The following is a 24,851-nucleotide window of genomic DNA, read 5'->3' on the forward strand; positions in this document are numbered from 1 at the left end:
AGCACTGCTAATGCGACTTGTCACCCTTTGAGATCTGAGGGGAAACTACTCACAGAAGCCTGTCACACTGAATGACCAGTATTATTTCATCTTTCCCTGTGTTTAGCATGTCTCTTATGTTCTATAGTGATTAAGTTTCTAATGCAGAGTAGACAGCATCTGATATGCATCAAAGCTCTTTCTCAATTTTATCCTATTTCATTTTACCAACCTAAGAAAAATGATGACCTAGAATTTTCATTATTTTACCTGCAGTAGGTGGCTGAAAATATGTTCAGAGAAACTATAGTAGAGTAGAAACTATATATAGAGTGGAAGGCAGCCAGAAGAGCTGGTCTAGTTTCTATTTCTTACACTGAAAATGTACCTATATTTTTTTAAACATTAAGCATGTTATTCTCAGGTAAGTTTATTTTGCCCTCAAAAATAGCTGTTGAGAACATTTAATGCTTTTTTATTATGTTGTTGTTTTAATTGCATTTTCATTTGTAGCTACTGAGGCAACGCTTGTCTTTCTTCTGTATACAACTGTAAAGCTAGAAACTTTCTTCGAGTGAAAAGCTTTTAATGTTTTCCAACCTTTAATAGGTTTCATGCAGCTGTGATCACAAAACTACCCCTGTCTAATCACGTCAATATTCAGATTTACTGCAGGGCTAAAAGATATTCATGTCACGAACCCCCTTCTGAAACTCTGTTTTCTGTATCATGGACTTTCCATTCAATGTTTCATGCTTTCATTTTAAATTATCTTTGTAAGAATAAAGGTTACGCTTCTGTACTTGTCAATGTGATTTTAACAGCCATGGTAGAAAAGAAGAAAATTGTAAGCTGTTTGTACTTATCTGTCTTTGAAAGTCTAGACCAAAAAGCAGCCTGTTTTAGGTCTTGCCATCTTCCTGCTACCATCAAAATGAGATCATTTTATAATTAATTTCTTGATTTAGTTGGGAAAACATTAACATCTATGTAAAACTTTATGTTGTGATCATGTTTGAGTTTTGCTAACTCACAACTGAGTAAACAGTTTGAGTAATTTGGCAGTTTATATATTTATGTAAAACTTAATGGTGAAGAGTTGCCCTTCTATGTACTGCTGTGTAACTTCTGTTTATGTAGCTCAGGCCATTTTGATTGTGTTAACTTGCAGTTAACTCTCTGCAATGTAGCTGTTTGTTGTTTTTTTTTTTTGTTGTTGTTGTTGTTGTTTTTTTGTTTGTTTTTTTGTTTTTTAATCTTTATTTTCCTCATTTGTGATTGCCATATATTTAAGTTGCAATCAAATGGTTTAGTAAGACTTGTATACTACTGAAAAGAGAGTGGTAGTGCTACTGTACAGAATATTTTATACCAGAGAAATACTGCACAGTTTAATAAGAAATCATGCTTAAGTAAGTAAATGGTGAAAGGTTTTCATTGTTTTTGTTACAGTAGATAAAGCTGCGGTTTTTAGAGGGCTGTTCTGTGGAGGTGGTGAAGTTGTTGAGAGTTGAGTGACAAAACCATGGAGCTAATTAATATTGGAATTGTTGCTCTTAGAAATGCTACTGTTTATTTAATAAGCAATTCAAAGAATATTTGTTGTCATTTTATATATTAGGTCATACCTTGTTTTTTAAATGGCAAGCCAAGTTAGTACAATAGATCACTCAATCCAGCTGACAGTTAGAAGGTACTAGTTTGTAGGGCCTTTATACTCGTGCTTTAAAATGTGCTGCAGACTCCACAGTTCTCCTGTGCTTGGTTTTTGTGCAGCACTATGCTTTCTATTTTGTCTTTTTATTTATTTATTTATTTATTTATTTATTTATTTATTTATTTTTGTCTTCTTTTTTTTTGTCTTGAAAACTTAAGTATAGAAGTACTGTATAAATATTGAAGATACCGGCAATATCAGCCCTTCTTATATATATATATATATATATTTTTATTTTTTTTTTTTCCTTTTTCTAAAAAAAGTATTTTCAAAATTATTATTATGTCTTGCAGACAAGAACATGTATTCCCACTCATCCAGAATAGTCAAACCTCTTAATCTGTCATGGGTTTAAAGAAAGATGAGAGATGTCTCTCTCTCTGGATTAGTGTAAGCCAATTGTAAATAATGGGCAAACAAGGAAAAAAAATGCATTTGAATAACTTTTATATTATTAGGTACCAGAGAATCACTTCATGAAAGAATGAATCTAGCGTAAAAGTTTACGGCTTTATTTCTTAGTTCATAATTACCTAGTTTATAACTCTATAACTTAGTAAGATTTAATAAATCTTAGACTACAATTAAAAAAAAAAAAGTCTTATTTAAAAACTAAACCAAGCAACAACAACAACAACAACAAAATAAAGATCTTTCTAGGCAATTTTGTAAATGCAACATTTATCTATTACGTATCTGTCTTTTTTTTTTAAGAGCGTTCTTCAGTACTTTCTCAATCTTTAGGCTTTTTTTTCAGTTTGTCTTCTCAAAACTGCAAAGCAAATTCTGAAGTCATTTTGGCCTATTTAAGTTGTTTTCTGTTGTTAAACAAGAGTACATTTTTTCTTGTATTGTGTTTCAATTCTTCTAATGCCCTGGGTGGGGTAGGATAGGCCTTTCCCTGGGTAGGATATATGCACTCTTATACAGCTGGGTATGTCTTTTCCCACAAGAAAATGACAGTGATTGAGAGCGTTACCTTTATTCATATTACTACATCGTTTTCTTTTCACATGAAGCCATGGTCAGACTCCCCATATCCTGTCAAAGAACTGTCTTTCCATCCGTTACCTGTATTTAGTAAGGGGAGGTTGCCTTTGCAGTGTTGCTCAATGCGGAAAGCAGTATAAATAATAAAATGCACATATTAAGGAAAACTTGCAATGTATGACCCGGGCCTGAAATGATAGTAAGACATTTCATTGAATGAACTGTCCTGCCATAACAAGGACAAAGTGTTTCTGCAAGTATTTGTAAGTATTTTGTATTTGAGACTATTTGTGCAAATATTTGAAAGCTAACCCATGTGGCAAATGCAGTCCACAAAGGAGTATATTGAAATGGTGATAGGTACTGTGAAGTCGTGGGGTAGTTCTAACCAGACCTGCTCTTTGTAGTAAACTGAAGACAATGAGCAAGCCAAATAATGTGAAAATTTAAGTTCTTACGGCTAAGCATAACAGCATTCTTGGTGGGAACTAATGGAACTTTCACTTCAACAAAGCATTTGATCATTTGATTTATGGGATGTTAAATGTAACAATGAAATTATATATATATATATATATATATATAAGCATTTTTATTTTTTTTATATATTGTTCCTGGAATGACTCCATAGCAGTGCTGAGGAAGACAGCAATGAGTAGAGTGAGATAAGCAAAAATTTAAAGGTAAAAAAAAAAAGGATAAAACTTTGTTCCCCAAATAAATGTTTTCCAGTGTTGTCTATGGCAGGACATTTCGCCTCTCCCAAAAGATATTTTAAATGAAATTTTAATTTAATAGTGCCCTTCAATGGAGAAGTTATCTGTGTTTCAGTGCATCGGTAGAATTTTCAGTACTTTGGTAGATTTTTTTTAACTTTTTTTTTTACATTAGATTATTTCAAGGTGTAATTCCTCCGTTTTTTTTTCCTGAGTAACAATGAGAAAATTGTACAGAGTTATAGTAATATTTTACTTTGTCAATTTAATTGTTGTGACTGGAAAGGCCTAGTTTTGTACACTTCATAGTCTACCTGATAAGAAGTGTTAATTCATTATGTTTCTGTGCGAAAAGCAAACTTCTGAATCTATCAGACTTTAGGCAGTTTTATACTAAGTATCCTAGGCTAGTTTTCTTATGGTGTGTTCCTTTACCTTACACTTAGTGTTTGTTCAGTTTTACTTAGTGTTTCACTCTTCCCTTCTGCAACTGTCACTTGTCTTTGTTCTCATAATCTGGTAACTATTTTTTACTTGTATAATGAAGACTGCCAGATGAGACATCAGATTGAGCTGTGTATCGGTATAAGAAAAATTAGGCACCCCAGGATCATTAAAAGCACTTGGAAAAGTAGTGAACTAGTCAACATTAGAAAAACTAGATTTATCCTAGCAGTATACTATGGTACTCTTGCTAAGCTTATCATTTTTTTTTGTTCTATTTGTTGTTGGTATTGATTTTGGTGTGCATGTTGGTTGGTTGGTTTGTTAATTTTGTTTGGCAGATGAGGGAGAAGCATAAGGAATGCATATAGGAACAAGTACTTAGTCTTTGCTATTGCAAGCAGAATGTGTACAGCAAACAGAAGTTCAGGTATCTGGCATAAAATGACATTCTAAATATCTCAGCATTCCAGTGATTTTTTGGATCCAGCTAGGATTCCCTTTAGGGAGCACTGAACGCTGTTCTCCAGTTAGTGGCATCTTACCTGTCCCTTAACCAACTTTAATGCCTTGTACATATGACACTTCTTTAAAACTCTCATCTGAGAATGGAGTCATGCTCAAAAAGAGAAAGTTAAAAAGCTAGTTACTCACTACCAAAGTTCTACAAGTAGATTATTCAGTCACTGCAGCAGGATCTGTAGTTACTGTTCTGCTAATGTAGAGCAGAGCTTGCATGGCTCTAGGCCCTGTATAATAGTAGAGGAAGAGAGGCTGCAACTGAAAAACTGCTTAGATTCAAGTATTTGGTGGTATGGGTGGCGCATCCTGTTTCTTAGGGAAGAGACCTCCTCTTGTTCACTCAGCTAGATGAACTTTTATGTTTTCCCTTTATTACATGTTCTAAAGCTGCAGTGAGATTTGCTTGTCAGAAGAACTGGAGCATACTTTGCATATTTAATGTTAAGAGAATTTGCATCACATAACGTTAAGAGATATTGCATCACGTTTAGCATCTCTGCTGTATTACAGGATAGCATTACACATCTACTCTGCTTTTTTTTCAGACCCTTCATAACTGTATCTGACACATTAGAAAAAAATCACTTCATTGTATACATGTCAGCCTTTCTTGGGAACTGAGGAGATGCATCACCAAAACACAAGCAGTTAATTAGTCTGGAGTACTACAAGACAGAAACATGGAGTTTTTCCCAGTGTTATGCACTTAGCAGCAGCAGCAGTCACCTCCAATGCCAAAATGGGGAGGCCAGTAATTAGTTGTTGCTATTGAAACCTTTCTCCTTTAGGATATCATCTCTGAGGAATGATTGTATGCGTTGTACAGTCTGATTCTTTGAGGTGTGTAATGCAGCATTGAAGACATTAATTTTTTGTCTAATCCTTAAAGACAGGCAACAGGGATTTGTGTAGTTCTTGCAACTGCATACATATAAGTCTATCTGTACGCATATCAGGAATCACTCTTTAAAAGACTGCAAATCAGGCAAGTTTCAAATTTCAAAGTAACTCTTTACTGCATTGACATTCATTAACAATATGCACAGCTGATGATTAGATCTTAACCACTCTCCACTGTTTTCACTCCATAGAGAATACAATTAATCATTAAAAAGTTTGTCTACAATTACCTGTGAATATATGATGCCAGGGAGCTGATGCCAGAAATTAGCACTGATAGCTGTGGGACTTGCTGGACTTAGCTGCAGAGGTCAAAGTAATGAGGCTTGAGAGCTCTCCATGAGAGAACTGCAGTGGACTGAAACTTTCTTCCCTAACCTTCCAGTTACATTGCTTTATGCTCCTCAGTCTGATTCCCAAAGGAAAATAGAGAGACTCAATCTGTTTCTGACATACTTCATCCAAATTTTTTGGACCAGGACTTGTACTAGTTTTGTCAATCAAAACCAAGCATTTTTCTTGCTTGTTCGGCAGGATTATTCTAGTTGTACCAGACACTCTTCCTTAGGATTATTTTGGCTTTACCATGTCTATCCTGCCAACTTTTATCCTTAGTTCTCATCTTGCAGATTTTACAATGTACATGCTTTCATATAAGACCCAGTTCATCTCTTTGTAATTGCCTATTATTTATGCTTAGTGGCATTACAGTGTTACCAAAAGATCAGGTACAGTCACTCCTTAAGCATGGGTTTATGCCTTTGTTCAAGGGAAGCAAATGTTAAATAAATACATCTTGCTGAATCTGCTTCTGCTTCATGGGTGCACAATGCTTAGCTGTGAAACCACCTACTCTAGACTTAGGACAGAAAGTTATGATTGACTAATTACAGAACATTACATCAGAAAACAGGGAGCTGACAGACCTAATGAATTTCCATTGTCCTAGACACAGACTGAAAAGGTGAAGAGGGACAGGAATTGGTATAAGTACCGTGATCCACACTTAGTCTTCATTTTAGTTCTGCTGAGGACCACTAAGCTCAACTCCCAAGGGGAGGGAATGCATAATTATTTTAACCATGTGATAAAAAACAGACATGGGACTTCCAGTATTTTAACCAGTGTAATGTAAACTGTAGGTTTTTCTTGTATTTCTGCATAGATCTGAAAATGAAGATAAACTGCAGTAGTCTTTCCTAGGCTATTCAGTTTTATTCTACCATATATTTTGTCTAATATTGTTTGAAATCTTCAAATTGTTTGAAAATGAGTTACACTGAAAATTGATTCTTTAAGAACAGAGAACCACATTAAATGAGCAATTGGGGCAATCACTTACTGCTCAAGTTCGGTTTATATTTTATCATCTGCTGTCCTGCTCATAATTTAAGTATTATAAAATGCATGTCAATCGCATGGCATTGCATGCCTTCTGATAAAGTGATTCTGAATCAAAATGCTTTCATCACTATTTTAACTACATATGTAGTTCTATTTATTAAGCAGACTTTCATATCAATGTTCCTGATTCAAATTACTCCAAAATCAAATCAAACTACTCCAAAATCAAATGACTGCATTTCTGTTCTAGTACCTGGAGAAACAAAAGGGTTTGCATAATCAGGTGTCATGCAGCACTCTGCCCTGTTGATGGAGTCTCTACCCATTGGGACTTACTCTTGTAAATTCCGATGTAGCTGTCTTTTATTTAAACTCGAATTTACACCAGATATGCATCTACTAGTTCATGCCACAAAACTGAAGAATTTAAACAAACAAACAAACAAAAACTTTATATTTTAAATATGTTACTATTTCCTTACTTTTCCCCTTCAGACACTTCCAGACTTCTTTTAGCTTGATCATATGCTTGATCATATTGTAGTTCATACTTCAATAATATCTTCTGATTCTTGTTAATGTTTTTAAAATTTTGATGGAACTTTTAGGGAGGAAAACCCTTCCTATTTGTTTTCTTTAAATCAAAGCAAATAAGAATGTAAGATGCTTTTTTTTTTTTTTTTTTTTTTTTAATTAATTCAGAAAGTGAATGCGGTGTGTCTAGTCTGAATGGTATTTTCTTCAAATTTTGCCTATTTCTAGTAAGACGCTGCAGTAAAACAAAACCAAGGAGGACTTTATGGCATGAATGGAAATTGAAAAAAAAAATCCCATTCACTGTGTATAAGATATTCTGTGAGACCAGGGATACTTGGTCTTTGCTTAAAAATTTAGAATATTGTAAGAATCTCTGTAGTTAACCTAGTTTTCCTGAATAAGCTGTGCATTTGAGCATCATATTCCAAAATAAATATTTGCATCTTGATATGATCCATTTACTAGTGGGTAGAGCAAGCTCTTCTCTGATGTCTCACTATCCCATATGCAAATGCAAAATTTATTTGTCGTTACTTTAATATTGGTATTAGAATCAATGAGGTGTGTTAAACTTGAACTTTGGATAACAGGAAAATAACCAAAGCTGTTTTGGAATAGAATAATTAAAGATAGTGCTTCATATTTGAAAGGGTGAAATGTGTTTTAAATTTCTTTCAACCCAGGCTTGGGGATTGTCTTTAGTTGCTGGAATAAAATAAATCTAAATTTCTGTTCTACAGTTTCCTGCATATTGCATGTACACAGATAGACATTTAAACCTTTATTGGGGTATGGGTGTGTACTCTGCAAAGGTGCAAATTTTTATCATTTCCTATGGAAGCCTGAGTAAAATGTCTTATGTTAGTACTTCATTGAAGTATCATGATCATCCTTAAAAATTCCCAAAAAGTGTTTTTTTAAAAAAAATCATCAGAAATGAATTTGGCCCTTTAACAGATATGTATCTGTTTGTAGGTGGATGTAATTAGCTCTACACAAAATAACTATTTGACAATAACTATGTTGGTAATGTTTTTGCCATTACCAGTGTAAACTGCTGTGGTGGGTTGACCTTAGCTGGTTGCTGCAGGGAAATAAATCCCTGCTGTAGTGCAGCCTCCTGCCCAGGGGCTGCCCCAGGTGCCGGCAGGGCTGTTTCTCCCCCTTTCTTCCCTTCTTTCTGCCGGCTGCCGGGCAGCGCTGTGCCCTCCTTTCTTCCCCAGGCTGTCCCTGAGGCGAGGCGCCGCCATCTTGGCTGCTGGGCCCAGCCGTGCCCTGCTGTGGGGCCACTGGGGCCGGCTGGGGCCAGGACTAGAGGGGAAAAAGGACATGGGGGTGTTGGTTGCTGAGAATCTAAATGTGAGCTGGTAATGTGCACCTGCAGCCCAGGAAGCCAACCAAACTTTAGAAATAGGTTGGATTTTGACATTTTGTCCTTTCTTCTGTCATCTTCTCCCCATTTTTATCCCCCCAGCCCTTAGCTGGAAAGTAGGGGGGAGGAATAAGAGAACACATGGAATACGTAAATCTCACCTCTAGCACTCTGGTTTGTTCCATGCCAGGTATGTGAAGTTTAATTCCTAATCCATTCTCTTCTTAAGGCTTTCTTAATCAAATATTTTTGTTCACTGTCAGAGCTTAATGAATGAAAAAAATGTTAAAAAGAGGTAATCATTCTGTTTTGTCCATTGGTTGAGCATCAAATTCTACAAGATTAAAACTATTCCCTTTACATTCCTCTTCACTGGTATGTCTTTGCCCCACTATTCCATGTGCGCACAATACTTCTGGGCTTGATCTGTCATTAGCAATGCTGAGAACTTACAGGATTTTCTGAGTGCTATTTGTCATTTTAAGTAAGCATTAATGCTTCACGCTGACTGATTGCAATAACTCTGACAAAACATTTTCATGATATCCTAGTAGAGAAAGTGTAGTGCTTAATAATGTGTCTTATGAGTGGTGTAAATTAAATGTCAGTATATTCACGAAGGTTCTTCAGAGGCTTGAATTCCAGAGGGAGCTCTTAAGGTACTTATAATCTCACTGTATTTGTCTCTTGGTTAAAACTGCATCATCTCAGAGTAAATATTGTGTATGCTACTTCAGTCAAAGGTTGTTGTATTAAAATCTTTGAGGTATCTATGGGTGACAGTCTTGGAATCTGTTTTATGCTGTCTAGCAACAACAAACACTGATTATGTAACTATACTAAAATATATACAAATGTGTAGGATACCCCTTTCCCCCCCACACCCCAAAGATTTTGGTGATATGTTCATGGTCGCAGAGAAAATAAATTTTACATGCTAGGAACAGAACAAATATTTCTTCATGGTTCAACTGCATCTATTGCAACACGATCTCAAACTTGATTAAAATTCTAACTGTAAAGTTTTGAATAATTATATAATTACTTCAGGCTGAGAATTTGAAACTGTATGTGTTAATGCATCATCCACAAATAATTCTAAAACACCTAGATTTAGTTAAGTTCAGTTCCTACCAGGAAATCTGTTTTCAACAAATACTTTGGTTTGGTTAGCTCTGTGCTCTTATGTTTGCATTATAACTAAGCTATCATATCTCCACTAAAAATATGATAACTGCTGAGAATGATTTTATAAAAAGGTTTTATATTATGGTATTAATTTATTTAAATTATTTAAATGATTTTTTTTTTAAGAGGTAAGAGAGAAAAGCATATACATGAATACACAGTGGTCTGGAGCTGTAACCCTCATGAAACTGTGTAGATGCCAACTGACTGCCTTTGGCAAATAGACTTTTGTAATAAAAAGCTCTGTTTCTGAAATGAACTACTTGATCTGCAGAACAAAACTGCAGAAGGCTTTAGTAACAAATCAAGACAGCTGAATGCCTCTTCTGTCCTTGCATCACTGCAATTCTGTTCTGTCCCTCTTGATATTATCTGTGAAATAGAGAGAGAAAACTGGTTGATGCATCAGTAACCATCATTTGATTTGATATGGTGAATAAAAGACTTTGTGAGAGTAAAGGACGAGGCAGATAAATTGAGGACAAAAGCAATATCAGCATCTAGAAGAGCAAGCATAAAGTTAACACTGAGATTTGGAAGTAAGAAAATCTGAAGAGCATATTTATACTGATGCAATATTGAAAAATGAAGAGGCCAACTAACTCTGCCTGCTTCTAGTTTTTCAATCACTGTGGAATGTTTTTTCACGTTGTATCTTCCTCCTGATTTGTAGTACTACTATTTTTATTTGGAAAAAGATTAATATTTAGCAATTTGAGGAAAATACCAACTTTCTTAAGAGTAAAGTTGAATGTGTGCATACAAAAATGCACATGTAATATTTCTGGTCAGATTTCTCTGAAGTTTTACTGTTTTAGAAATATATTGTAGTAGAACATAAAGCCTCTAAGAAAATGTGTTATCCTTTTTTGTGCATTTCTCTACAATTTAGATGATTCTGTAGCTTAGTGTGAGGGTGTGGGGGTTGTTTTTTGATAATCATGATTAAGTATCTATTCTTAATCGGGTTTTTGAGGTTTGATTTTTTTTAATAAACAACAAAGTAAGTCTTTTTTTCATCAAATTGCCAGCCTTAAGCTATGGGTGCTGTTTTATGGCTGCTGTTTTGGAAGTTGCCTTTTACTCTTTCAAAGGTATTGCTGATCAGTCCTAAATTTACTGCAAAGAAGATACTTGCCTCAAACCAGGAGTTGAACTAGTATAAAGAGCATGAATTACTTACTCCCCTTGGGAACCAAATCTGCTTGCTTTACAGTGACCCTCTAGACTTCTTCACTCTTTAACCAGGTTGGAAGAGGTCTTGGGAGATCATCTAATATAACATCCTCCTCAAAGGAGTGCCAACAGTTGATTCAGAACAGGTTGCTCAGTATTTTGTCTTGCCTGATCTTGTCTTCAAGGATGGAGATTACTGGATCTCTTTGTATACATGCTCCCCTGTTTGACTGTCCCCATGGTGGCTTGTTTTTCCGTATATCAACTTCTTTTTCAGTTTATGTCCCTTCTCCCTCCTCCTCTAACTTATGCACTGTTGTAAAAAGCCTGGCTACAACTTCTCAGTGATTCCTCGTGGGTATTGAAAGCTGCTCATAAGCCAAGCTGAGCAAGCCCCAGACCTTTGACCTCTCCTCACATGGAATACTTCAGATATGACCTGCTTGGGGACCCTTCACTGAGGGTACTGACTATTCCCTTTAATTTGGTGTCATTGGAAACTTGATGGTGTATTCGGTCTTTTATGTGGCTTATTGATAAAGATATTAAATAGGCTGTTCTGGTGTTGTGTTTCATTGAAGTAGGTCATATGTGGTTCCTTCTTCATTGACAGTGGTAGTTATCAATATCACATAAGAGTCCTACTCATGAAGTGAGAATATTGTCTTCAGACAATTTGCAAATGGTCAAACAAAGATTTAGTCTTACTCCTGAACATCCTTTTCCTTTTTTTTTTTTTTTTTTTTTTTCTTAGTTCTTCTCTACTGTGCTTAAGGATTCAGTTATCTATGATTATTATTGTTGTTAAGGGTTTTTACCTCTCTAAAAGATCTATCTATATCCTTCCTTTGGAGAACTGAATGGTTATATGTTTTCACATGCACAAGTCATCTTGGGAATATACTCTCATTAGCATGATTGTATAATTCGCCTCATAAAATATTACTTATCCACTTCCAGGATAACTGTGACAGTAAACGTTTTTTTTCAGTCAAGCAAATTTCTAAACAATGTCCTGATGTGACTACTTTCTTTGTGTTACTAGGGATTCTAATAATGGTAGGTGGTAGTTTCCTGGCATATAGCCTAAGGAGTTCTGAAGGACAAGAGCTATTTTAAAACATTTATTTATTTTAAACAGCTTGGGTATGTTCAATTTCATGTTCATATTCAGTGCTTGTGTGTGAAGGGGAAAAGACTTGATGTGTCAATGTCCATGTCACTCTCAATAGATGTTAATCTTCAGTCAATCTTCTGAAAGATGAATAAGAAGCAGGTTTCTTTCTTCTCTGCCTCTCTCCCTTTCCTGATCCTGTCTAATTGTGGCTGATGTAAATGTAAGTATTTTTTACCTTTTGTGTGGGGGAGAGGGATGTTTGGTGGTAACATTGTGGAAAATATTCTTGAATCAACAAAAATGCTATTTTTTTCTATTGCCTATTTTTCAAGATTTATTTCTGTTTGTAGAAGTCTGGAGTTAGAATTCTTGACAGGAAGAGAGTCACCATTTTTTGTATGGAGAAGGATGTTTTAGATCCTTTGCTAATTTGCTTCAAAAATCTTTTGCTTAATTAAACTTTGAAACTGCCACTTTGACCCTTTAGCAGGGCTCTTTCATTGTTGTTATAGTTTACTGCAAGCTACCTTTGCTATTTGACCAGATGCAGTAGATTTACTGGAGCACCTTTTATCAAGGATTATGAATACCAAGGCACTATGTGCATTTTATTTATTTTACTTCCTGGTTTGTCTTAGTGGAGTAATGTTTCCAAGTATCTGAAGGGTTGTGTGACCTGCACATCTTAGACTGCATCCCTCATATAGTTTGGGTATTTGTGTTTGCGCATCCATATCTGCATGCATTCCTGCAACTTCACCACTTTACTTTTCTTGTCTGGGTTTGCTGATGCTTTTGTAGTAACACTTTCCTCCAGATCAACGGTCTGAAGATTTGGGGGGAACAAATAATATATATATATATATATATATATATATATATATATATATATATATATAAAATAAATAATATATATATATATGAGAGAGAGAGAGAGCTATTCTCTCTCTTTTCTGTTTAGTTAGTATATTTCTTCTTTTCTGTTTAGTTAGTATATTACACAGAAATACCCAAAGGAAGTTCAGTGAATCTTTTATAATTGACTATTACATATGAAGAAGCTTTCCTTTCTAATATCATATCTTTGTACTTCACCTATTTTATATTTATGCTATCATGTTGGATGCTGCTTGACTTTCAACATTTGTAGAGGACTTATTTGACTATTTTTCCTTTGGTGGGAAAGGATCCATAAATACCTGACTAATCCTGTTATTTCAGGAAGCAGATGTTAATTCCAAACAGGGAGAGGGGAGAACTTCTTAGAATATGCCATGTAGAAGAGGCCTTAAGGGGGAATTTGGAGACAGAATGGTTGGTTGAGTTTTTTTTTTTTTTTTTTTTTTTTTTCTGATAAAATATGAATATATAATTAAAAAAAAAAAAAAAAAGAAACAAAAAAAAAAAGGAATTTCAAAAATACTTGCCTGACAGAGTTAACACTTCTAAAATTAACTTGTCTGTTATACTGAAGTCTGAAACATCCATGACTTCACAGAATTCAAGGCTGGTCATATTGGTGCTTTGAACACAGCAACGTAACAGTGGGATTGATATAGTTAAAATTGTTTATAGCTGGTCCAAGCTTCAACATGCACTTGTTTGATTAAAGCATTGCCTTGCTCTGAATATGTTATACAAAATCAAAATGCTTATTTAGGAGTGCATATATTCTAGCATTTGGAGTGTTGTTTTTTTTTTTTTTTGTTTGTTTTTAAATCTGCATTGGATGCCTGTTTTTCAGTGTAATATTGTGATAGCTTTGCATAAGGAATATTTGAAAGGGAAGGCCTTAAGATATCGATAACAGGAATTTTCTAGAATTACTTTAAAGAACAAGTGTATATTTGTGATTACTTTTTTTTTTTTCTTTATAAGCACAGTAAATCAGGGTTAAAGCTAGTTTTTTAAAGCATGAAGTGCTCTGCTTTAACTTTGGAGTTAAAGAAACGTGTGTTCTTGAAAGGGGGGAGTGGTCTGAGTTTTGTTACATGGAGGCCCTCCGAGATTCACTTTCCTATATTGGTATTAAAATAAAATAAATAAATATTGTATAAATGTGTCTACATATGCATTTTTAGTCAAAACAAACAAACAAAAAACGCTGTAAGATTTGTAAATATCTACTGAATTTCATGAAACCAAACACCTATGTTTGGTTTTATTTCTATTAGAAACTATGAGTTGGGAAGTGAACACACTGGTATGGTTTCTGCTGGTCTCAAGATAATACATGTAGTAGCACTTGGATAGGGCACAAAAGCTAGGAGAAATATCAAAGTGTTTCTTATCTCTGTGCACCAGGCAAAGGAAGCATTTCCCTTTAGGTGTAGAAAAAGAAGTAACATTTTACTGATGGATCACTTTCAAAGTTGTACTGATAATTTATTATCCTAACAAACATGCAGTAGCATTTGAGATGTGCTTTTTCCCAATATACTCCGGAAGTCCCAATTTGTAGTGAAAAGAAGAATCAGAAAGGTATGTCAAAATGCAGTTTTTGCTTTTTATTTCTTTTTACATATGCATAAATACATATAAATGCAAATATATATATGTATATATACATATATTACATATATATGTAAATGCATAAGTACATATACATATAAATACATACAGTGCAATTGCTTTTCAGAAAAAATACATAATAAGACATGAAAAGCAAAAGAAGAAATAATAGCAGCCCATAAATGAAACACTAAAGATATGGTTACTCAGAGTAGATGTGAATTTTTAGATCTGTTCTGATCAAGGAAACCTCTTAGAGTTAATGAAAAAATGTTTTAAGTTAATAGAAATTTAAATTTGAGGAACAAAGAGATCTGCCTTACTGGGATCACTTTAAAGAAGTTTTAGAAAATCTACACCTTCTAAATAACTTTTACTACACTTTAAAATTTACTGATACCATCATCATTGATGCTTATTATACTCACCAAAAAGATTGCATTCTTCTAACTGAAGTACGTTTGTATATGTAGTGGCTCTTTGGCACTGTCTAACCCTGAAAGAGTTCTCCTACTTTGCTTTTAACTAACACTCAGGAATTTGTAACAATTATTATTTTAACTTAAAAATGGAACTTGTAGAAAAGAGGATAAATCACTATTGCGTTTATTTCAACACATGCTTGGTATCACTCCTAGTGATGAACCCTCACATCTTTCCAATGTGATCCTACTGTATTCTGACCACCACAGAATGTAACAAAACAAAACAACAACAAAAAGCAGCATTGGGATTCAGGGCTGATAGGGCTGTGGAGAGAAGACGATGTCGGAAGGAAGGTAGACAAATCTAAAGTTGGCTGTGTGTTTGGTTTGATTTGTTTCTTTTAATGCTAGTCTGCTTTCTTTCAATATGATGTAGCCTTCAGATGTATCTTGAAGGCCAAGCTGAGGTGGTGTTGCTGAAGCAGTGGTGGTCTGTTGCAGAGAGTAAAGGCTGTTTTGCTTGCATTCAGCTTCTTTAGGAACCTTCCTGGTATTCTTCAAGAGCGATACAGAGTCCATCACAGGGAGTCTTGGTGTGATTACTACTGCACCTTCAAGAACAATAGGCAGAGGAAAAGAATCCTATACTTTCTAGAAGAGCCCTAGTACCATAAAATGGGTGATGCTGGGTACTCTCATAAACGGCATCCCCTCTACATAACTGGAGAATATTTCTTTTGTTCTGGGATGGCAGTTTGGGTGCCAAGAAAATAGAAGCTTTTATCTTGTTGAGCAAAAATACTCTGCTTGCAAATCCATATTTAGTTTTGTGGATTTGTATGATTTATAGGACCGTTCAAAGTGGAATCTGAGTCAAGATTAAGTAGTATTCAGGAGGTGTATTTTGTGCAGTGTCAGTCTTCGTAGTATATAGAACAGCTGCGTGACAGGCTGGTTGAATTAATCAAAAGCACAGTAAGTAGAGGAAGCACTAACAAAAGTCTTCCTTTTGGATACTTATTACCAAAGATTATGACTAGGATAGCAATTCTGGAGACCTCAACTATATAGTTATGGAACAATCATGCCACATCCATCCTGGCTGCAGGTTCTTCCACTCTGCTCCCCTTTAGTGTGCCATACCTAGAGAGATTCTCAGAAGGTCTGCAGGAAGTCCCTGCACTGAAACAGCTGAGATGTGTGAGGGCATATCAATGCTAAAATTCCATTATTTATTTCCCTCTAATACTGCTCTGTTCATTGTTAACCTTAATATATTCTGAAGCAAACATATCAGCCTCTGCAAGATTCAGTCCTTCCATTTTATTTAAAAATATTAATATCTGCATAGATTGTTGACTGGAGGTTTTACTGAATTTTCTACTGATACATAATTTATGCTAACACTGTATAGAAGGGATGTGACCTTACTTGCTATCCAAAGAGAACTACAAGATTATGCTGCATATTAGCACTTTTACAAAGCTGATTTAATTGAATTGTGTTTGTTATTTTTCCTTGCAAGCACTTTTCCCAAAAGGATGAGGTAACAGAGAATGATAATGTAGAATTGTTCTGTGAAACATGATAGTGTGCTGTAAATGGTTGACCTTTCCATCATTTAAGCAATAAGACACTCCAGGGTGTGCTGTTGAAGCATAATATTAACACAGCTCACCTACAATGAGCTTAGTATGCATGCTGATATCATACAGTAATGGGCACCCTGGAGTGTTTTTATGGAAGCATAAAATGCCAGATAGATTGTTGGAGGGTTTTTTTTATGTCTATAATGTTTTAAACAATTAACACAAAGTTATACTTAAAAACATAATCAAAAAACAAAACAAAACAAAAAAACAAACAGAAAAACACTCAACCATGAGGAGTTCTTAAACAAATTTGAGGGTTTTCTAATTATTATTAATTTCATCTATTTGTTGGTATTTAAAGGTCAACTTAGCCTAGGATGTGTTGTCATAAGCCCTAGAGTAAATGCATAGGGGGGAGAATCCCTGCCTGGGGTAGAAAAATTGAAGTAGATAAGCTAGCTACTTGTGTATTTAAGTGTAATTGTTAAATAAGATTAAACATATATAATCACTTTCCAGGTTTGTATGTCCTCAAGCTACTCGTAGCTCAGAAAATTTGAGTTAGTACTTATCACAGCTTTGACACAAATGTATATTTTTATCTCTTCCTAATGTTTTACAGTGTCCATGCCACCAATAGTCAATGACCTGTTCGAATTTTGTTATATAGACTTGAATTTGCTTTATGCTTTCATGCTGCAGATGATACAAAAATTACAAAGTTCAGATTTTGTAAATGTCTCTAGAAGTATTTCCAGAAGAATAGAAAGATAGTAGGAAACCTATTGTCAAATTATTATATGAGCTTGTGTGTATTCCTGTGTAGTGTCACGGCCTCTCCCTTACCCACATCTTTGATAGTCATTAAAAAAAAAAAAAAAAAAAAAGAAAAGAAAAAAGAAAAAAAAATGCACAAGGGTGCACAAAGAGAATTGCCAGCTATGCACAGCTTGTGCACAGTTTCTGGACAGGACAAAGATCAGGGAAGTGTCGTCTCTAGGCTGGATAAGGAGCCAAAAAGCAGACTCCCTCAGAAATGAGACCAGCTGCTTAAGGCATGAGCCTCCTCCTGACTGAGTGGTCAGTTTGTTTGTTTGCTTTCCCAAAGGCAACACAGGATTTTGTTGTTGTTGTTGAGGTGGTGGTGGTGATGAATGGGTTGAAAGAAAGATGATAGCAAATTCAGTGATACCAAAAATTATTAGGAGTCCCATGAGACAGGTGCCTACAGGTGATCTCATTTGACATTGTATAGAATTTGTCAATCCTTTGAATTTGTGTTAGACACATATATGTTATTTTTCTCTCTTCTACAAACGATTGGATACTGAAAAATTAATTCAGTTAGTAATTGAACCCTACAATTACTGACTTTGTTTATAAGGAGAAAAACCAAACAAACAAACAACAGTATTACAGAATGTATTTTCAAAGATTGACTGCAGCACAAAAGCAATGCACACCCACACTTCGGAATCTCTAAGCACCCTCCAGTAATGCCATGTATAATTCACAGATCTAAAACAAAAGGCATGTGCAGTGGAGGTGAGGGATGCTCTTTTGTTACAAAAGGCAGGTTTAAGCTGTATGTATGTCTTGCAGCTCTAGCAGCTCAGAGCAGCTCTGCCTGCTCTGATTCTTAGACGAGTAGGCTGCAGTTTCACTTCAATACTGAAATGGAAGGAAACTGGTTTTACTGTCCCATAATAACTTTGAAGAAGTAAACTTCCTTCTCACTAAGGGAATTAACATTAACAAGGAATTATTCATCTCAAGACAACCCAACAGTAGAATAATTACTTTCCATTCTGACCAGAAATTCTGGTTACTCAGACATCCAAGCTGCACAAGGCTTGTGGAACCAGATGTATAATCGGAGGGAAATGCATCAGATTCCTCTGATACTTCGTTTTGCCTTTGCAAATACTCAGTGTTACTGTTTCAGATAACTGAAAAAAATTGTTCTTTAATGATGAATATTACGCACGTGGAAGGTGTGTTCTGGCCTTCGTAGGATCACAAGCTGTTTGTTTTTCAAAGGACTGTTATGAGCCAAGTATGTGCAGTGAAGGTCTGGCTTACTGAGGGAGAGATGACTGCTCCTGAGGCTAGGGAAGTACAGGGTCAGAACTAAAGCTTACACCCTTCCCCTCTCTGATCTGGCTTTGGTACACATCTGAGTGGTCAAAATCATTCACATTTCCAGTGTGGAAGCAAAATAGTTACCATCTCACAGGCCTCGCTTCTAAAGAGACAGTAGCAGCTGGTGGTCTGGCCAGTCGGTTGACAAAGTGGAATGCTCCTAACAGAGCCTTCCTGTATGAGAGATTTCAGTGGCTGTTGCAGTTTCCCATTGCCTGCTCATCTGACACTGTTTGGTGAAGAACAGCGTTGTATAACCTAAAGGTATACATCCTGCCTGATTTAGTCAGAGTTTCTGAGTTTCTGCCAGCAGAGCCTGACACTGCTTCTCTGTGGTGTCTCCTGCAGGAAAAAAGAAAGAAAGAAAGAAAAAAAAAATTCTTCTGCTCTGACTTGACCTAAATTGTGTTCCATTTTTTATCAGGACACCATGCATTTGGTGAAAAGGCAGGTTTTTTGCAGCATCAAAATGTTTCCTTCAGAAGGATCTGTGAAATTATTTTCTAAAAAATGTAAAGCACTGTAAAATAAGAGTAAAAAGCATTTGCAATGTGCATGTCCCAAACTGGATAATACCTTTAATGTTATGTTGAATCAGGACTGCATGTGTACATGAATGTAACTTCCTTTCACCTAACCAAGCTAGAATTAAACAGTCCTGGTTACAAAAACAATGGATAGGATTAATGCTAGTGTAGTTAGTGTAGATGCAATTTGCCTGTTTGATCCAGTACATACATACAACCTTTAACCAACCTTCTCCTGATCATGGTTGGTTGGTTGGTTTATTTGTTTTGTGGGGGTGGTATGGCCATAGGGGAAACATTTCCCCAGTTTGTGTACAAAGACAGTACAAGATATCTTCCTCATGTGAAAGTATAATTGTAAGAGCATTGTATTTGTACAGGTAATAAGTATGCAAAAGTAAAATTAATGCAAGTTGGGAAACTATGAACAACATGGAAACAGAAAATTTTACGTTAGTGAACACATAATATATTCTTTGAACTAGCAGAATAGACTAACTTTTTCTTACTAACTGATTGTCTTAAGTGGAAGTCAAGCAGGAGAAAAGTTTAGGTTGGGACTGTGTAGCTACAGTCCCTAGTTTGTCTGGCTACCTGAAATGATTGTGAAGGATGTAAAATTAGTGATAAAGATACAATAAATGTGCTGAATGCTGTGGAATTCCATTTGAAAGAAATACCGGCATATCAGTGACTGAAAATGGGTTATTAATTTTATTAAAATATGTATTTATTATAGCAGAACAGACCCCTATATGGGTCAGATGTAAGCAAGAAAAAAATTAATTGCCTGGAAAAAGTACTGAGACTCAAAGCCAATAATTAGAGGGACAAGACCTCTTTAAATGAGAGTGTGAATGAAGATAAACATTAAATTTCATAACGAAGTGATAAATGACTTATGATTGATTTAGTTTTCACTGCAGTCACACATTTCAAAATGTCACATTTACACTCAAATAACCTTTCCAGGGAAACAAGGATCTGTAAGGATGTATAAATATTTAGCTAAATGGTCTCATGCTTCACTGAGTTCTCTCCATTTGCAATTCATTATTTTGTTCATTTAAATGACAAGTGGTGTACTAGCTTTTTTAAAGAAACCAAACAAAAAATCCCTTTCTTTGAAAATATGAAAATCACTTTCTGCTCTACTATAATGCAAAATATAATTAAACCTGAATAAAACATATAGAATTGAAATTCTGAACTGTGTGTTTTCAAGTGGATTTTGTAATTAATTTTTGGATGTTCTGGCAACAGCTTTTCTTTTCCTGAAAGGAAATACAAAACTATTTGAAGAAAATAGTAAGATTTTAATCTAAATCTGTGTAGTATAAATTTGGGTAAATTAAAAAAAAAGCCTTTCCGACTTCATGCAAATTTCTCACTATGTTATGCTGGCATGTCACTGGAAGGTCACAGAGTCATTTAGTTCTGCTTTCTGTGATAAGTTTTCAACATTTTGTTCCATCAGCCTACAGTATTCATCACCACAGGGCACTAAAGTCATGCTGTAGAATAATATAGGTGGAGAGAACCCTGAGCAAGCTAATACACACTGTTTTTTTTGTTTCTTCTTGTGATACTCATTTGCTTGCTAGCGGCAAATCTGTCACTAAACTTGTAAAGAATTTTTGGTGTGGAGTTTAAAAAAGCTTATTTTACAGAGGCACCAAACTTCTCGGGTTTTCAGCTGTGACAGAAATAAACCCTTAGATTTTGAGAGAAAGACAAGTTAGGCAAAATGTTCTTTGGTGAAACCATTTAACAGGGCTTTTCATGCATGTGTTATTTCATAATGCACTTAAAACTTTTTTTTTTTTTATTTTAAAAGCTCTTTCGTGTGTGTGTGTGTGTGTATTGTTGTTTTTACCCAGTGTCTTCAGCTGATATTGCTACTGGTTCCCTGACCTTTATCCTTAGAAAGTAGGAAATTCCTCTTAAAAAGGCCTGCTTCTGTCTGGTAGCATATTAAAAATTTTATTCTCCTTCCTGTCTCCTGGCAGAAGCAGTTTTCAAAAGAAGTTGGTTTTAGGAAGTTGGTTTTGGCATGGAAGATATCGCACTAATATAAGAATATTCTGCTCCCATCTTTCTCCATGAAACTTACGCACCAGAAGGAAAAAAAAAAGTGTGTCATACTTTCTTGCTGTCTTCAGAAAAAGAGATGAAAATAATCCTAGCATAAAGAAATTTTTGTTGTATTAATTTCTACTTTTTCTCCAGGTGAGGTAATGTTATTATTTGCTTTTAGGTAATGTATAAGAAGGAGTGTGTCCAAGTAGATCCTACTAGCAGGAGCAGGAAAAAAAAAGACAGTAATGTAGATACTTTTAAATTATGCTAGGAAGAAAGCTCTTGAAATTAATGGAGAACTTTTGTAACAAGAATATGTGGAAAGGAACCAGCTCCTGTTGCTGTTAAAGCCCAGAAGGCAGACAGTATTCTGTACTCCTAAATATGTAATGTCTCTCGTTGTTTTAGCCTAAAACTGAAGAAACGTTGTTGACCTAAAATTACCTCTTTCTATAAAGAACATCTGTGTCAGCTCAGAATTCTGAACTATATTGTCCCACTTACTCAGTATGATGATTTATTTATGGATTTCTGGAGTTATTACTGTTGACACTAGAATGAATAATTGGTTATTATAACATTTGATAGCGGCTCTGGGTGGCAGAGGCCATTAGCAGCATCTGGAGAAAAGATTTTTGCAGAGCTAAGAACCTGAAACAGAGATCTGTCTAAAGAAAATAATCTTACCCTCTCTGAGGGCTACATTTCTTCAAGGAAAAATAGATGCCTATCACAGCTTGAAGGATTCCTTTGTCCTCTTCTGTCCTTTCTTTTGTTATTTCCTTATCAGTATAAGCTTCTGTTAAAAGGAGCAAGGTATATTAAAATACGTATATAAATCAATTTAAAACGCATTAAAATATCATTATTTAGATGTAACGTAATTCATGGTTATATCTAAAACATTAGTACAGACTGGGTGACGAATGGGTTGAGAGGAGCCCTGTGGAGAAGGACTTGGTGGATGAAAAACCACCCAGAAAGCCAACCGTATCCTGGGCTGCATCAAAAGCAGCGTGGACAGCAGGGCGAGGGAGGTGACTCTCCGCCACTGCTCTGCTCCTGTGAGACCCCACCTGGAGGGAGCACCTCTCCTATGAAGACAGGCTGAGGGACTTCCAGTACCTGAAGGGCGGCTACATGAAAGCTTGGAAGGGACCCTTTGTCAGGGAGTGTAGTGATAGGACAAGGGTAACAGCTTTAAACTAAAATAAAGTAGATTTAGATTAGACATCAGCAAGGAATTCTTTACTGTGAGGGTGGTGAGGCACTGGAACAGGTTGCCAGAGAAGCTGTGGGTGCCCCATGCCTGGACGTATTCAAGGCCAAGTTGGATGGGGCTTTGGGCAACCTGGTCTGGTGGACGTGGGTTGGAACTAGTTGATCTTTAAAGGTCCCCTTCAACCCAAACCATTCTATGAAACAGCAGTATGCTGAAAATTAGTGTTGTACTCTCAAATTCTTCCTTTACATATTTTGTATAGAAGTTGCAAATTAATATATACATTAAAATTTTAGTCTGTTCTGTGCTAGTATTAGTACTTCTAAAAGCAGTTTTATACATGTAATACACATTTTTAAAAGCATAAATGCCGATGTATGCAAACTAAAATTTCAGCCTTTACCCTATTTTCGGTATGTACGGAGACACTAATGTTTTTAGGGCAGAAAGGTAGCACAAGAGGCTTGAGAACTGTTGTCTCTAGTGCTTCTAAATCATCAATTTATATGCTGACTTCATATTAGGTAGGTGGATGGAAATTAAGAGTAACCTTACTTGATAGAAGGTTAAGCAAACCAAGGTGTTTTTTCATTTTAGGCTTGATGTGGGTAGAGAACTGTAGAGGTATTCAGTTTTGAGGAGAAGTGGCCCACTATTACTCAAATAAAAGGACAAATTCTGGAGTTCAAATGGACTTAGCAGAAAATGAAATAAAAGATGTTCTGACTCCAATGACTGAATGTGCATTAGTATATCATAGAGGTCATTTAGATGAGTAATGCAGAGCTCATAATAAAGATAAATAGTTTGATGAGTAATTCCCAGATCCTACAACAGTTAATTTAGTTGGTGACTTGCTAGCTTTGGAGCAATTTGCTCATACCATGTGGGCTTATGTCACTAATAGTTGGTAGATATGGCTATGAAGAATTTCAGTCCTTAACACAGAGACATGCTGAAATGCATTGTACATGCCCATATCTGTTTTCCGTTTCTCCCATGACCCTGAGCTCTGGGATACTCCTGTCCCCCCAGAGGTGTTTGTTTTAAACTCTTGCACAACGATTCAAATTTTCCCTTTCTCTGCTTTCCATATGAATTTCCGCTGGTTATTCCATGTCTCTATAAAGGTCTGAGCAGTAGAAAAGTTTGCACCAAACAGTTACAAAAAAAAAAACAACAAACGTATATATATATATTTACAGCCATGTAAACTATTATGTATGTATAATAGGAATGAAAAAGGTAGGATGAAATGTCTAAAAATTTTGAAAAGTTTGTTTAGAAATGATTATGGAAAAGAAAAAGTTGTGTTGGGAGGGAAGCAGTTAAGACATACTTATTTGAAGTCATCTGCAGGTTTGGTGTCCTACCTTATGTCCTGGTAACAGGAATGAAAACCATGAAACATCTGTGAGTGTGTGGTGATATATACTCATCTGAGTATAGCTGTATGTATGTACTCACATGTAGTATTAACCTAAGGAGAAATAAGTTAGAGCTTACAAATTGATCATTCTAAACCTTTCTGTAGTAGTAAGTTTTTCAATAAAACCCAAAAGATTTTGAGATAATGAAAATGGGCTTTTTTAATGAATATAACCCTAAACATTTGTGATTTCTTACAGGATGACTACCTAATATATTAGAATAAAATATATATATATATATATATATATATATATATATAAATAAACAAGATAACATTAAGTAAACTTGACACTCACAAATCCATGGGCCCTGATGGGGTGTGCTCATGAGTGCTGAGGGAGATGGCTGATGTTACTGCTAGGCCACTCTCCATCACCTTTGAAAGGTCAGAGAGAACAGGAGAGGTGCCTGAGGACTGGAAGCCAATGTCACTCCAGTCTTCAGAAAGGGTGAGGACAGGCTGAGAGAGCTGGGCCTGTTCAGCCTGGAGAGAAGACTCAGGAGTCCTTATCGATGTATACAACTATCTTAAGGGAGGTTGTCAAGAGGATGGGGTCATATTCTTTTCGGTGGTGCCCTGTAACAGTATAAGAAACACAGGAAGTTCCATCTGAATATGAGGACAAACTTTTTTACTACGAGGGTGACAGAGCACTGGGACAGGCAGCCCATAGAGGTTGTGGAATCTCCTTCACTGAAGATACTCAAAACCTGCCTGAATGTGATCCTGTGCAACGTGCTATGGGTGACCCTGCATGAGTGGAGGGATTAGACCAAATGATCTCCAGAGGCCCCTTCCAACCAAAACTATGTCAATCGTTGTTTCACTGCAGGATGGATTTTGTATCCAAGCATAATTTCGATGTATTCAGTAGCTGTGTGGGCTACTGCACATTTTGCAGAATCTTCTTTGGTTCATT

The 24,851-nt window shown here is 35.7% G+C and overlaps 1 long non-coding RNA gene across 1 annotated transcript in view; it reads left to right on the top strand.

The window, feature by feature from the left end:
* The first annotated feature begins 8,403 nt into the window (after positions 1 to 8,403).
* Positions 8,404 to 24,851, top strand: part of LOC137851744 (uncharacterized) — a 33,043-nt gene continuing 16,595 nt past the window's right edge. Inside the window, exon 1 of the long non-coding RNA XR_011093420.1 lies at positions 8,404 to 8,711. This is a non-coding gene — a long non-coding RNA (uncharacterized lncRNA). The remainder of the gene's footprint in view (positions 8,712 to 24,851) is intronic.

This window comes from Anas acuta, chromosome 2 (genome assembly GCF_963932015.1).
Source record: "Anas acuta chromosome 2, bAnaAcu1.1, whole genome shotgun sequence".
Classification (NCBI taxonomy): Eukaryota; Metazoa; Chordata; class Aves; order Anseriformes; family Anatidae; genus Anas; species Anas acuta.